The 13,677-nt window shown below is 31.6% G+C and overlaps 1 long non-coding RNA gene across 1 annotated transcript; it reads left to right on the plus strand.

Moving 5' to 3' along the window:
* The first annotated feature begins 9,746 nt into the window (after positions 1 to 9,746).
* Positions 9,747 to 12,471, plus strand: LOC132740937 (uncharacterized). The gene is made up of 4 exons (XR_009627226.1): positions 9,747 to 10,095; positions 10,648 to 10,775; positions 10,943 to 11,042; positions 12,093 to 12,471. It is a non-coding gene; the product is annotated as an uncharacterized LOC132740937 (long non-coding RNA).
* Positions 12,472 to 13,677: the final 1,206 nt, after the last annotated feature.

Below are 13,677 nucleotides of genomic sequence, written 5' to 3' on the forward strand. Positions count from 1 at the left end.
TTGGTGGAAAAAAATATCGTACATTAATTTCATAAATATCGTAAAATTAATTTCATTATAATTATATATTTGTTTATAAACTTAAGGTGATATTATTGGTGGAATATCACTTAATATATATACTTGAGTTCTTACAAAACTGTATAATTCTGCCATTTTCAATATCACAAATAAGGGGGGTACTCGATACCATATTAATTGGATTATTTAAAAAAGGTTTGAAATAAAAAAAAAATGAAAAAAGAATCATAAATAAAAAAAACTACGGTATAAAATTTTTAATTTTTGTAACTGTAAATTTTTGTTTTAGTTATTGTCAATCAAAATAAACAAAATATAATAGCATGTTTAATGTCCACACATAAAGTGACTCCACTTTTTTATTTTCAACTTATATGTTACAGTACAGTATGTTTCTGGTGAGCGATTCAGGGCCATCATTGCCCTCTTGTTTATTTACTTCTTATTTTGACATTACTATGCCTGTGTTAATTGTTTTTCCAACAATACGAATTAAGCTTTAGTTACTTTATTGTCTTCATTTCTACCATGATACAATACACAATTTGTTGGTTGATATATTTTGTTACATGCCATATGTTTTATGCTTGTGATTATATATGTCATATAGTATGAAACAAAATTATTCTATTCTATTCTATTCTATTCTTTTACATTCATCCTCATAATAAAGAAAGATAGAGGATGAAATATTTCCTGGAACTCATGTTTCTGTCATATCCAATTTTCCGAACCTAATTACTAAATGGGAAATCGGTATATATTGGTAGAGGTTTTACGATAAGACCATTCAATTCAATGGAAAATAAATGGGACGCTTTGAATCATTTAAAGAAATCCCATTTGTGAAAGTAGTATCTGTTTAGGTGGTTTAGATAATAGCTGTTTTGAAGCGTGTCTTATTCATTGAACGCAAAATAAAAAGAAAAGAAATGAAGAATTTTATATTTTATCTTAAAACCCAGTCAAAATATCTATTATGCATTCTGTAATTATGTAAACTTTTATTATTTTTTGTATTGTTTTATTAATTCGGTCAGGAAAATAAAAAATAAAGGCAAATAAAAGGAAACTGTGACAATTTTCAATGTTGTTGATGTTCTTCAATTGCACTAGTTTTCTTATTTACATACATTTTCCTTTAAAGAAAGACAATCTATGTCAATAAAAAGTACATTGAAGATATACAGTGGTGCCTCAAACTTATGACATAATTACATGTATGGCTTTCATTAATTTTCATGTAAATGTGCAGGATTTACTCGTTTTATAAATACACCTTGAAATAAGTTAAGCACACCCCGAAAATTTAAAATTGGTTGTGAATGAAAGCACTGTCATGAGATGACTAAGAGATAGTAATTTGATATGTAGCAATACCAATTTAGTAAGCATAAACCAGTAAATTTATGAGTTAAATTTATTCTTTACCAAATTATTGAAACATAAGCAAGTGTGTTGCTTTTTACCCAAAATGTGAGTGTGTATGGTGTTGGAGCGTAAACGTTTACAAAACATTTACTGGCGGATATTTTTGGTAAATGTTGACGATTACGTAACGTAAAATGTCATTATGTAGCCAATTTTTTAATAACGTGTGTAACCGCCACGTATCCGGTTGATAGCCTCAAGTATATAATATCAAAGTAAAATTACGGATACACGTGCCATAATCGTGCCGCCTCTGCCGTACAAATGATGTTGCTTGACTGCGTATACTCGTTTATCTTGACATGACGTCAATTACGTGTAAAAACTTCAGATACAGACGCACAAAATCGTTGCATTATACCATCATGTATACGTCAATGAAAACATTATACCTGATACAGTTAACAATTATAATCTTATATATGTCGCACACAAAGTATTAATTTCGTGAAGGTTTAGTGTTTTTATTTGAAACAATCCTTTAATACGGCCATACAACCAGTCAAAAATCTTTATAATGAATTTATAATACAGGAAAAGAGAAATAAAACAAAAATGTGCAGCACAGCCATGCAGATAAAACTTGCATGCTTTATAATACTTTACGTTTGAAGCGTCGCTTTTCATTGGATAATCATGCAATGTATATAATGTATATACACTGCTGCTGTCGATTTACAAAATAATGCCATTTTCTCTGTAAAAAATGGCACTTTGCAGTATTATAAATATGTTATAAAAACGTTGACTCGTTAAATGGCCTTACATAAACGGTTATTTGCAATATAAACCTCGCCTAACGGCTCATGTTATATATACAAACAACCGTTTATATAGGGTCATATAACTTGTCAAAATTCATTAAATGTCATGATTATCCAATGAAAAACGAAGTTACAAACGCGCACTATTATCAATTAGTTTATTCGATAAATTATGCACTGAACCTAGACGCATTCAATACAAGTGAGTCTAATAATAAAATATAAATATAGAGCGTACTACACCATAACCTTGACTCATACTTCCGACACTCATTAAAATGAACAAAAAGTTGTATTAAACGTTATTAATAGACAAGTGTAGAAAAGACTTAAAAGTATATTTTCCTCAATCATTTTTGCATTGAAAACTTTGGACTACGAACCGACGCCTTTTTGTGAAATCCCATCAAGGAAGAAATTATTCATTTATTTTTTTGTACTTAATAATTCAAGTATTGTGACAAGGATATTCTTTAAAGCGGCCGTTGAGAAGACTTTTCATTATTTTCCTTGTTATTAAAATGATTTTTTTGGCCATGATGCTGAAGCTTTTAAATTTTTAAATATGCACTGAACTCCGTAGTAACTGTAACAATTCATATCCGGTCACAGCGTATGATTTCTTTCTTTTCTGATTCATTTTATCTTAGTACTTCGACACAATATCTGCATGCAGTTTCAATTATGTTTATAATCGATCCCGTTTGACAAATGATAAACAGGCTATTTACGAGTAAAATATTTTTGTTGTTGTTTGTTTGTGTTTGTGTGTGTTTTTTTTTTTTGTTGTTGTTGTTATTTTCAGCTTGCTTTCGTATTTTCGTTTGTAGCAACATTCGTTTAATCCCTAACAATACTGTCTCTTGGCAATTGTTTATCTTTGTTTCTGATTAAATCGTCAATGATGTTAGAATGATACCAATATCTGGTTGGAAAAAACAATGTGCTCAAATATGAGACTTAGAGGCACCAACGATTCTCATAAATTACACTGTGAAAATTAAGTCGGAGGCAAAATTATTAATTCACTGCAGTAGTTTACAATTACTTTTGATTTCTAAATTAAAGAGTCTCTTTTTTGTATTTGTTAAATATTCTAATTGTGAAAGTAAAAGTTGAAAAGCGTTGCATTGTACTCTAGTCATAATAAGAATAGTATAAAAAACGATATTGTAACCTATTGGTGGGTATTTCTTAATTATAATTTGCATATCATTGTTTTAAGTTTAAAGTGCCCCAGTTGATCTATGAAAGAAATTCAATTCGTGTGACTTTAGGCTTTTGGAAAAATTGGAGTCCCTTTAAAAAAAGAAAAGATTTTTTGAATTTTCATTCTTTTGACGCATCTGTAGCAGCGGTCTTTAAACTGCTTTTAAACGGCAAAGGTATAATAATGGTTGTGTTACATATGAAAAGTTGTATTATATGAAAAGCATAAACTGAAGGTTATTTCCTTCAACGACGCTGTAATGCGGGTCCTCAACTGTCCAACTTATACTGATTTCATGCGCATGAGTAGAACTATGGTACTGTCTATCCGTATTCAAGCTAAATAGCGAACTGAATAGTGAAATTTTAAAATACGTGTCCCTGAAAGAATTCAAATATCCTACAGAGGTGAGGGTAAAGAGATTAGAAGTGAGTGAACTCTCCAACTCGGAAACAGAAGCCACAAACATACAGATGAACGTGTAAACCTGTACATAATTGTTTTATTATGTCATAAACCAACAGTCAAACGAGTGGCAAACAGGCATCTTAAAAGGAAAGAAACTGTCCATCTTGCATATGTGCGTGATTACTAGACAAGCTTCAAATTGTTGAAAGTAAACCGGATCTGTAACGACGCATACAATTGATACCGTATTTACATCATTAAATTCGTCGTTAAAGTGCTCAAAGTTGATTAACCTTCAATGTTTAGTGGGGTTAAAGGCCTGCTATCAAGAAAAATGAAGATTAATATATATATTTTAACACATATTCTTGTCATATCTCGGCCGTCAGTCCACGGTTCGGCTTTGCTAGATATCTAACCAAGACAAACCCATTTCTCCGCAAGTGACTGCCGCAAGTGACTGACTCTAAATATCTCGCAGTCATGCACCAACGGCAAGAGACAAATAACTAGTCTTCAACGTCCAGGATTAATTGTCGCACAGAAATTTTGCCTCGTCGAAGGATCGAACAAGCTTCTCCTGAATTACTAATTCGATGATTTCTTCATTAAGCAGAGCGGATGGACGTGTTGTTCTGCAAAAAAATATTATAGCTACAGTCGAGACTGCCTTAGCGACCCCCTGATTTAAATGACTCCCTGTCTTATCCGACCTTGTTTCAGTACTCCCAACGTATTTTCCTATATAAATGGTTTGAATTAAACGACTCCCTGTCATATGTGACAAGCGACTCTAATTGTCTGGTCCCAATGCAATGTTTTGTCTGATTTAAACGACTTTCACACCTTTTAATTGTCCGTTAATCAGATAAATAATACCTATTTTAACACCCAAATTGAGGGCCAAATTATAATCCAGTAGCAAACAAAGTCTACACACCTCTGTCTCAATTACACAGTTAACATGTATACAGGTATCGAGTGACGTCACTAAGCGTCTGTTCATGGGAAGCATGATGCAATCGATGTGTGTGTAATGTACAGTTTTTTTTAATTCTAGAGTGCCAACGGAAGATATTTTAGGCAGCATTTTTATACCCCCAAAAACGAAGTTTGGGGGGGGGGTATATAGGAGTCACCCGGTGGTCGGTCGGTCGGTTGGTCGGTCGGTCGGTCGGTCCAGACGTCCGTTGCATTTTCCTTGTCCGGAGCATAACTTGAAGACTAATGATTGGAATTCAATATAACTAATACAATGGTCAAGCACATTGAGAGGAAGTGCAGTGCATAAGAACCATAACTCTATCTTGACTAATTACAGAGTTATTGCCCTTTGTTACTTTTCCTTGTCCGAGGCATAACTTGAAAACAACTGGTTGGAATTCAAAACAACTTAATACAATTGTCAAACACAATAAGGGGAAGTGCAGTGCACAAGAACCATAACTCTATCTACAGTAATTACAGAGTTATTGCCCTTTGTTACTTTTCCATTGATTTTTTTGTCCGGACCATAACTTGAAGACTAATGATTGGAATTCAATATAACTACATACAATGGTCAAGCACATTGAGAGGAAGTGCAGTGCATAAGAACCATAACTCTTTCTTGACTAATTACAGAGTTATTGCCCTTTGTTACTTTTCCTTGTCAGGGGCATAACTTGAAAACAACTGGTTGGAATTCAAAACAACTTCATACAATTGTCAAACACAATAAGGGGAAGTGCAGTGCACAAGAACTATAACTCTATCTAAAGTAATTACAGAGTTATTGCCCTTTGTTACTTTTCCATTGCTTTTTTTGTCCGGACCATAACTTGAAGACTAATGGTTGGAATTCAATATAACTTCATACAATGGTCAAGCACATTGAGAGGAAGTGCAGTGCACAAGAACCATTACTCCATCTTGACTAATTACAGAGTTATTGCCCTTTGTTACTTTTCCTTGACCAGAGCATAACTTGAAAACTACTGTTTGGAATTCAATACAACTTCATACAGTTGTCAAGGACATTAAAAGGAAGTGCAGTGCACAAGAGCCATAACTCCATTTTGACAAAATACAGAGTTACTGCCCTTTGATACTAGTAACATCCTCATTTCCGAAGCATTCTTGTGGGGGTATTAATCACATTTAGTGATAGTTCTAGTTTTAATTTACCATTCTATGGCTGCATAATTAATACGGAAAAAATATTGATACCAAACCAGAAAAAGATTTGGATATGGATATGTTTAACTTTTACAAGTATGGATTTGAATGCATCAATACAAAAAATAAAATTAAATTTTATGTGATATACATGCTAATATATATTTGTTTTACATGGATTCTTACTTTATTTACATAAAAAAAAATTACGAATACCCATGTTTATTTGCAATTGGTTAGATATTATTCCTTCACACAGTTATGTATGTTAAGTCACAATGGTATATAGACAGATAGATGGTATTTAAATTTAATTTTCTTTTTGAGACTGTATTTAGAGACTCCCTGTCATATGTGACCTTTTTCTGAAGATCCCTTGGAAAGTCGCATATGACAGTCTCGACTGTATATTCAAAAAGAAAATTTCTGCCATTAAATGCCACCAGGTTGCACTCTTAAATTATTACAATGACATCATATTCAATTTTGATTGCAAAATGAAATGTTGTGTTTTTTTTTTTCACTAAAAATGTTATACAGTCAAATAGATGGGGAAAATAAACTGATTGTATTCAAAACACACCTTTACAAATGTAAGCGTTTGTAATGCTACAGCTGTATGAGAACTGAAACTACAATTCTACTATGTAAAACGTGTGCATATTATGCCATAACATTAAAAAAATTATTGCCCTCGAGCTTTCTTAAAATCTAACATGAACATTTTACAAATTAAAAACTCGTTTTTTAATTTCTGACGGTGCCCTCATCAAACATTAGATGAAAATCAAACCAAGAACAATAAAAACATTTTTTTATCAATTTGTTATCAAGAACCAAGCCGTATGGGGCAAAATTGATCACTGACAAGAAAGATTTTTTTAAAAAAAATAATGTTGTCAACTCAATCATTATTCAAACTGTAATTATTATAATCTGTAAACAAATTAACCTTAACTTTTAGCATGTCTGATTTACTAAAGGCGTAGATTATCTTGGAATCTTGTGATGAAGCGTATACAAAATGGAAAATTGTCTACAAAATGTTGAAGTTTATTTAAATGGTTAGGCGAGTATGTATACATCAAGGTACATAGTGTATAAATATACAGAGTAAACTAAATGGTAAGCGACAAAACATGGCAACCCGTGTACAAAAAGTATTTACCATTTATGAATTGGTAAGAGAATACAAAGTTTTGAAGTTATAATAAGATAATAAAGCGTAATACTATATAAAGTTTTGAAGCGTTACAAAATGGTAACTGAAATACGTATACAAAATTAAAAGGTGTAATAAAATGGCTAGAATTATACAAATAATAAAGTTTATAGAAAAGAAGACTCTATACACAATGGTGAAGTGTAATAATAACATAGTAAAGCGTGTACAAAATGGTAAGGTATATTTGAGCAAATCTCGTTTTGTTCCCTATCAGAGAAAAAATAATAACTTAATTCATATTAAAGTTATTTATTTTTTTTTTGTTTTGTTTTTATTAGTATCATATTTTATCTTATTCACCATCAAACCAAAGCTTGTGATACTGGCTGCTAAGCCTTCATTGTTTGAATAATCTAAGTTTAATGTGCCCTTAGCTACCATCAACAGATCTGTCTTATGTTCGAATTGGATAATCATGATTAATTATATAACAAACTTGAGAGACTGATCTTTTAACATTTTCTTTTAGATCTTTGACATATAAATTGTGTCTTTCTGGAAATCTAGATTTTAGACAAAATAGTGTAACCAAATAATGCGCGAAGCACTTACATTTTGAATATCTTTATAAGTTATTTTTCAATCCAAAATGCAGTGCACATTTAATAGAATGCACTGTTTTACGTTCTGGATTGACTGTTGTAAACAATTGTTGTTGATTGTTGTGTTTTGTGTGGCGTGTTTAATATATCTACCAGTCTTAGAGTTTTTTTTAAATGTGAAAATGAATATCTTGTTATGAATTGTAACTAGTTATTACCCATTTTATATTTTTACCACATAACGTAGTGTTTTCGAAATAGATGGATACGATTATTAATGATTGATTCCAATTGCTTTACATGATAATGACAATGAGTGTATTTGCTTTATAAGGCTTCTGGCCCAAAATACAAGCATCTACTTACAGATGATAAATAAAGTGCCATGAAAGAAATAATTATTTTAAAGAGTGAATTTTACATAAATCAAATAGTATATTGATATATTTAAATGAAATGTATAAACTGGAATTTGGAACATATATATCAAAGTATTAGTTATGAATACAAATATTCATAGTTGAATGTTTTTAACATTGAATAAGATGATTAATATTTACTAGGTAATCGAAGATTTTACTTTTTCTCTGACAACATATTTATAAACCTTTGGTGTTCATTCTCCTTTTAAATATGTTTGACGTATTGACAAATAAAAACAAAATGTAAATCATTTTAAATAACACTATTACTTGTTTCAAAATAGGATAAAAGTCTCTTTCCACATTTGCATATTATTTACCCTCAAGATCACGACTAGACCAACGGACTTTTTTGAGGGCCCACTTAAGTTTATTTAACAGCTGTATATAGAGATAGTTTTCAGACACGGTGCTGATTTAAAATGTTGTTAGATAAAGCCTTACAATGTTTTCAATTACAACTGCACAACAGTATTCTTGTCAGCGTTATATAAACAATTTCATGAAAGCAACAGTATCGCTTATTTCGTGTACTATCAAGTCATAACCGAAACAATGCTGATAATAAGTATATTTATTACCCCTCAAGTTTTCGTAATGCTAATTTCCCGTAGGCCTCTGGGAGTTATTCTTACTGTTAATCCAAGTGTACCACGTGACTACAAATGTTGACATGTTACATAGGTAACAGTATTTTTTAACAGTATAAAATCTGGTCACGTGGTCTATTTTCTAAATAAAATGAAATAAAATTGCCGCCATTTTTTTCTCGATTCATTCTTATTTTCGACGATAATGCATCGCCGTAGTAATTATTGCACCTTAGACCCTAGAGTCCCTTTCGCGTATTAAATATATTTTTGTTGAATAGTCAACAGAAAACATCCGTTTTCAACGGAAATAATTGTAATGTAAATAATTTTGTGTCAAACTGGAACATGCTGACAATTAAAGCATGCAACAAAGGATAATTTAACAATTTTAACCAGTGAAACGTTACAGATAGAGTTGGTGGACAGACATCTGTAGGATATCATCGTTATTTTCTAAATGCATTTGTCAAAAACCATGCGAAGAATATTCTGGATGCAGAAGGATAAGATTTCACAGATCATAACCTTATAAATGGGTTAGTGTTTTGTTTTTTGAATGAAACACAGCTTATTTTATATTTATGACTGGTATATATCATCACTTGCCTAAAGAATTAAAGAAAAACAGCTTCTCAAGTAGGCCTACAGTGCACTTAAAACTTGCACGGAAAGGACAGTTTATTGCTTCTCTTGGCTTATTTTTGTTACAGTTAGATTTAGTTGACAAATTCAGATCATCACAGCCCAGCAGGCACTCGACGTTGTTTCAACGTTGAAACAACGTTGAAATATGGTCGTGACGTTGTTCAACCAATATTCAACTATGGACGACCATACGGATATATTGCCAATATTTATACAACGTTGATTCAACGTTGTTTATGGTCAAAGTTTTACATTTTTTTTAATCATTATATAAACTTTTATACCACTAATTGTGTGATATTAATCTCTTTATTGAATTAGTCTGTAAGTGATTTTTGTCAGGAAAATTTGCGTTACAATCTTTTTCCGTATATTCAAAATTAGCGCTTACACAAATAAAGTTGGAAATAATTTTTCACTTTCTATTAACGCTTTAGATATTAGTTAATATGTTTTGTTGTTTGTTGTTTTATTTTTTAGTTCTTTATGAATAATATTAATTAATAAATTGGTATTAGTTAAAACCCCGTTTATAAAATAACGCCGGTCAGGGGAAGTAATTGTTGCGGTCTATGATTTTGTTTGTTGTGTGTCTATGATTATCGTTTGTGCAAATGGTGGCGCTGTTTGGAAAAATTTGAAAACAACACGATTGGCAATTTATTTGGATTTCGAAGGTATTGCCGTTATGTTTTACTTTAGTTTACTGATTTTTTTCTAAAATATTATTATGTATTCTTTAAATTCTACTTTAATTTACTTTATGAAATAAATGAGAAATATAAGCACATGATTGGGGTGATTTGACACGTTTTCGCGACCTAATTGAATGATTTGGGTTCGGTAGGCCTTGTAAGCATGAAGTTATTGATGTCCTTGGCAATTTATGATTTAACAAATCTTGTCTTTCTTTAATTTATATTGCAGATTATTAAACATTTGTCTGTACTATATCCTATTTAGAATTTAATCAATTTTAAAATTGAAACCTATAAAGTAGTTCGGCCCACTTAATTTACGTCCGAAGACGATTCGTCAATATATATAACTATGCTTATATTTTATTGATAGTATAATACAGTGTTAATTAGTTTGAAAAAATACATTATAATGATTATTATTAAGTTAAGAAACAAATTTGAGTGTTTAACTTTAAAGTTTAATAGTCGTAAATTTAAGGGGAATAATAAATCTATTTCTATTTTATTATATATAATTTTATATTCTAGATCCTGGTCCTGGCTGAAATTTAGAGTACTGCAGCTGTAGCCTGTATACCATACATTCGCTGTAGCCTGTACACCATACATTCACTGTAGCCTGTATACCATACATTCAACATAAAAAGGACTGTCAGGTTTGTTAAATTGAAATTTATTCTTATTAATTTATTTATTTGAATTTCTTTATAATACAAAGAATAAATTTTTCAACTACTGGATTTATATCTTGTCTTAAAATATATTTTTTCAGAATATTCCTGTAACATTAATTATATAAAGTTTACATGTTTGTTGATTTCAGGATGCTGCATAAAATGGTCTTAGCTAGAGCCTAGAATGTTAATTTCTTGGGAAAATGCTGCAAGGAACTGACGGGGTGCAGTTTTTCTTACCAATCATAGGTGAGACTTTTAAATAGCTTCTTTTTAAAAAGATTTTGTTGTCTTATATTCAGTTTTTGCTGTCAATATCAAACTTAGCTATGTTTCAATTTCTATGCTGTTTTATGATGTAAATCATGGTGAAAAGCATTTAAGATAAGAACAAATCACTAAGTTGAGTAATTATAGACACGTTTTAATAAGTTATGCTCTATTTGACTTCTTTTTAAAACATTTTAACTCCTCCAGATGTTTCATGACCTCTGTCGGACTTTCTGCAAAATGATAACATTGATCGTTTAGAAAATGTTTGTGACCACGTACATTAAGGGAACAATTTTAACGTTTGTAAGTCGAGGACTAAGACATAAGTATTTCAGACTTTGGCCGTTTCCCTTTTTGTCTGTAGCTGTAAACATCTTATTAAAATAAATGTCATAATTATTCCAAAAGTTGGCCTATTTTTCAACAATAATTTATTAAAGCCTCTGTTAAACCAACGTTATAAATTTCTGTTTGCACAACATCTATAACAAAATCATTTTAATACGCATGTTTTAAAGTCCCTTTAAAAGCTATTAATCATTCGTCTACTTTGTTTATGTTGTTTATATTATAACAATATTGCATTATGTTAACAGAATTATCCTTGTGAAAAATGTCAGTTTCTTTGAAAAAAAAGATAATATAAGGATATAATCATTTTCCTTGTTTATTCGTTTCATAATTTTTCTAAATTTCATTTGATATATGAGCCGCGTCACGACAAACATAGCGCGTTTGCGACCAGCATGGATCCAGACCATCCTGCGCATCCGCGCAGTCTGATCAGGATCCATGCTGTTCGCTTGTCAACTCTAAACTGACAGCGAAAAGCATGGATCCTGATCAGACTGCGCGGATGCGCTGGCTGGTCTGGATCCATGCTGGCCACAAACCCAATATGTTGGTTTTGTCGTGACGCGGCTCATATATTTTTCATTGAATTTTTGTTTATTTAATACATGTATTTTAGAAACAAAGCCTATACATGTAAATGTACCAACATAACCGTTTACCATAACTTTTTAGGCATGTCCATGGCCGAGTGGTTAAGGTCGTTGACTGCAAACTACTTGGCACTCACCGCTGTTGGTTCGAATCCTGACAGGGACTTTGGATTCTTTCATATGAGGAAGCTATCCAGCTAGCTTACGGAACTCAGGTGCCCGTTCGTACATGAAACAATGCATGGAAGGGCACCTCTCCTCCTGGAAAGTCGCCTATAAGATCTTTAGCCCAATCAAAGAAACAAACAAACCATACTTCTTTCTATTGTTATTGTTAATATATGATACTGGAACATTTTCAAATCATGTGAAATAAACGAAATAGCGATTTGTCCTATTTTACTCTGTAATTGGATGGATAAAGAAGAAGCAATGAGGTATTTGTTAAAGAACAAATTGAAAATAAAATGACAATTCCGAGACATCGTGGCTCCAAATATGAGTTATAAAGAAGGAAAAGAACAAATCATATTAATTGCTTGGTTGGATAATTATGTTGTTTAGATAGCTATTTATGATCGTTGAGAAGTCACAAAAGAAGAAATAATTCAAATCGGACAGGACCGTTTTGACAAAATGCGTTTCGGTAAAATTAACTTTTGGTACAAATTGTCTTAAAATATAAATTAGTTGATATTAACTGCCATTAAATCTCTTTTGTAATTGAAAAATCTATGGTGGCTGATTTGTGCCATGTCGTAGTTTCCTTCCGTGAAACGCGAAAATACTACAGATTTACCACCTTGTCGTATTTTCGACCAACGCCCCGCAGAGCTAAAATACGACAAAGGTGTTCCCTTAGTGGGGTTCCGCGAAGCAGAAATACAACATGACACATTAGATAAAGCCACAACACAAACCAGCCTTTTCAAAATACTGAAATGCAACGTATTGAATATATAAAGAGTGACAAGTAAAAACATTTTTAATAAACTATATGAATATTTTAAGAATATTAGCAAAAAATTAAATGAAAAATATATAAAAAGAAAATACTTCAAAACTGTTCATTTTTCGGCAAAAAAGCTTTTTACTCAGAAGAATATATTCTGTTCCCGTTGCTTTCTAATCGCATAACTCTTTACAACTTAATTTAATTTCAGTCAAGTGTTACGTCCCTTACACTTTAGTTTATAAGTACGGTTAATGTATCAATTACGGCAGCACTTAAACTTATCGTAAAAAGGCAACGATTTAAGAAATATTAATTGAGACCACTTGTTAAATGTTGAATTCTTCAGGTGGGAGAGTGCTTGCAATTACTACTTCTGTCCAGGAACAGGCCATATAAAAATCTAAAAAAATACCATGGACAAACATATAAGCAATAATGACCCCGTTGTTGGTCTTAAAAGAGGGTTTTTCTGCATTAAAATGACCTAAAAATTCATTATTTTTGTTATTATATTTATAGTAAGAAGTAAATAAGGAACGCTTAAAGGTCATAATTATACACACCTGTAAACGAATCAGTACCGCGCACAAACTCCGCGCCGGCCAGTAAGGGGAGTTAAGGAAGCAACCCACTGACGGATTTTGAACACAAACAGATTACTTAATATCCAACGCGTTAATTACGCGGCCATGTCGCCACTTGAACTTGAACG

The sequence above is a fragment of the Ruditapes philippinarum genome, unplaced genomic scaffold (assembly GCF_026571515.1).
Source record: "Ruditapes philippinarum isolate M1 unplaced genomic scaffold, ASM2657151v2 ctg13451_1_1_1_1, whole genome shotgun sequence".
In the NCBI taxonomy this organism is placed as follows: Eukaryota; Metazoa; Mollusca; class Bivalvia; order Venerida; family Veneridae; genus Ruditapes; species Ruditapes philippinarum.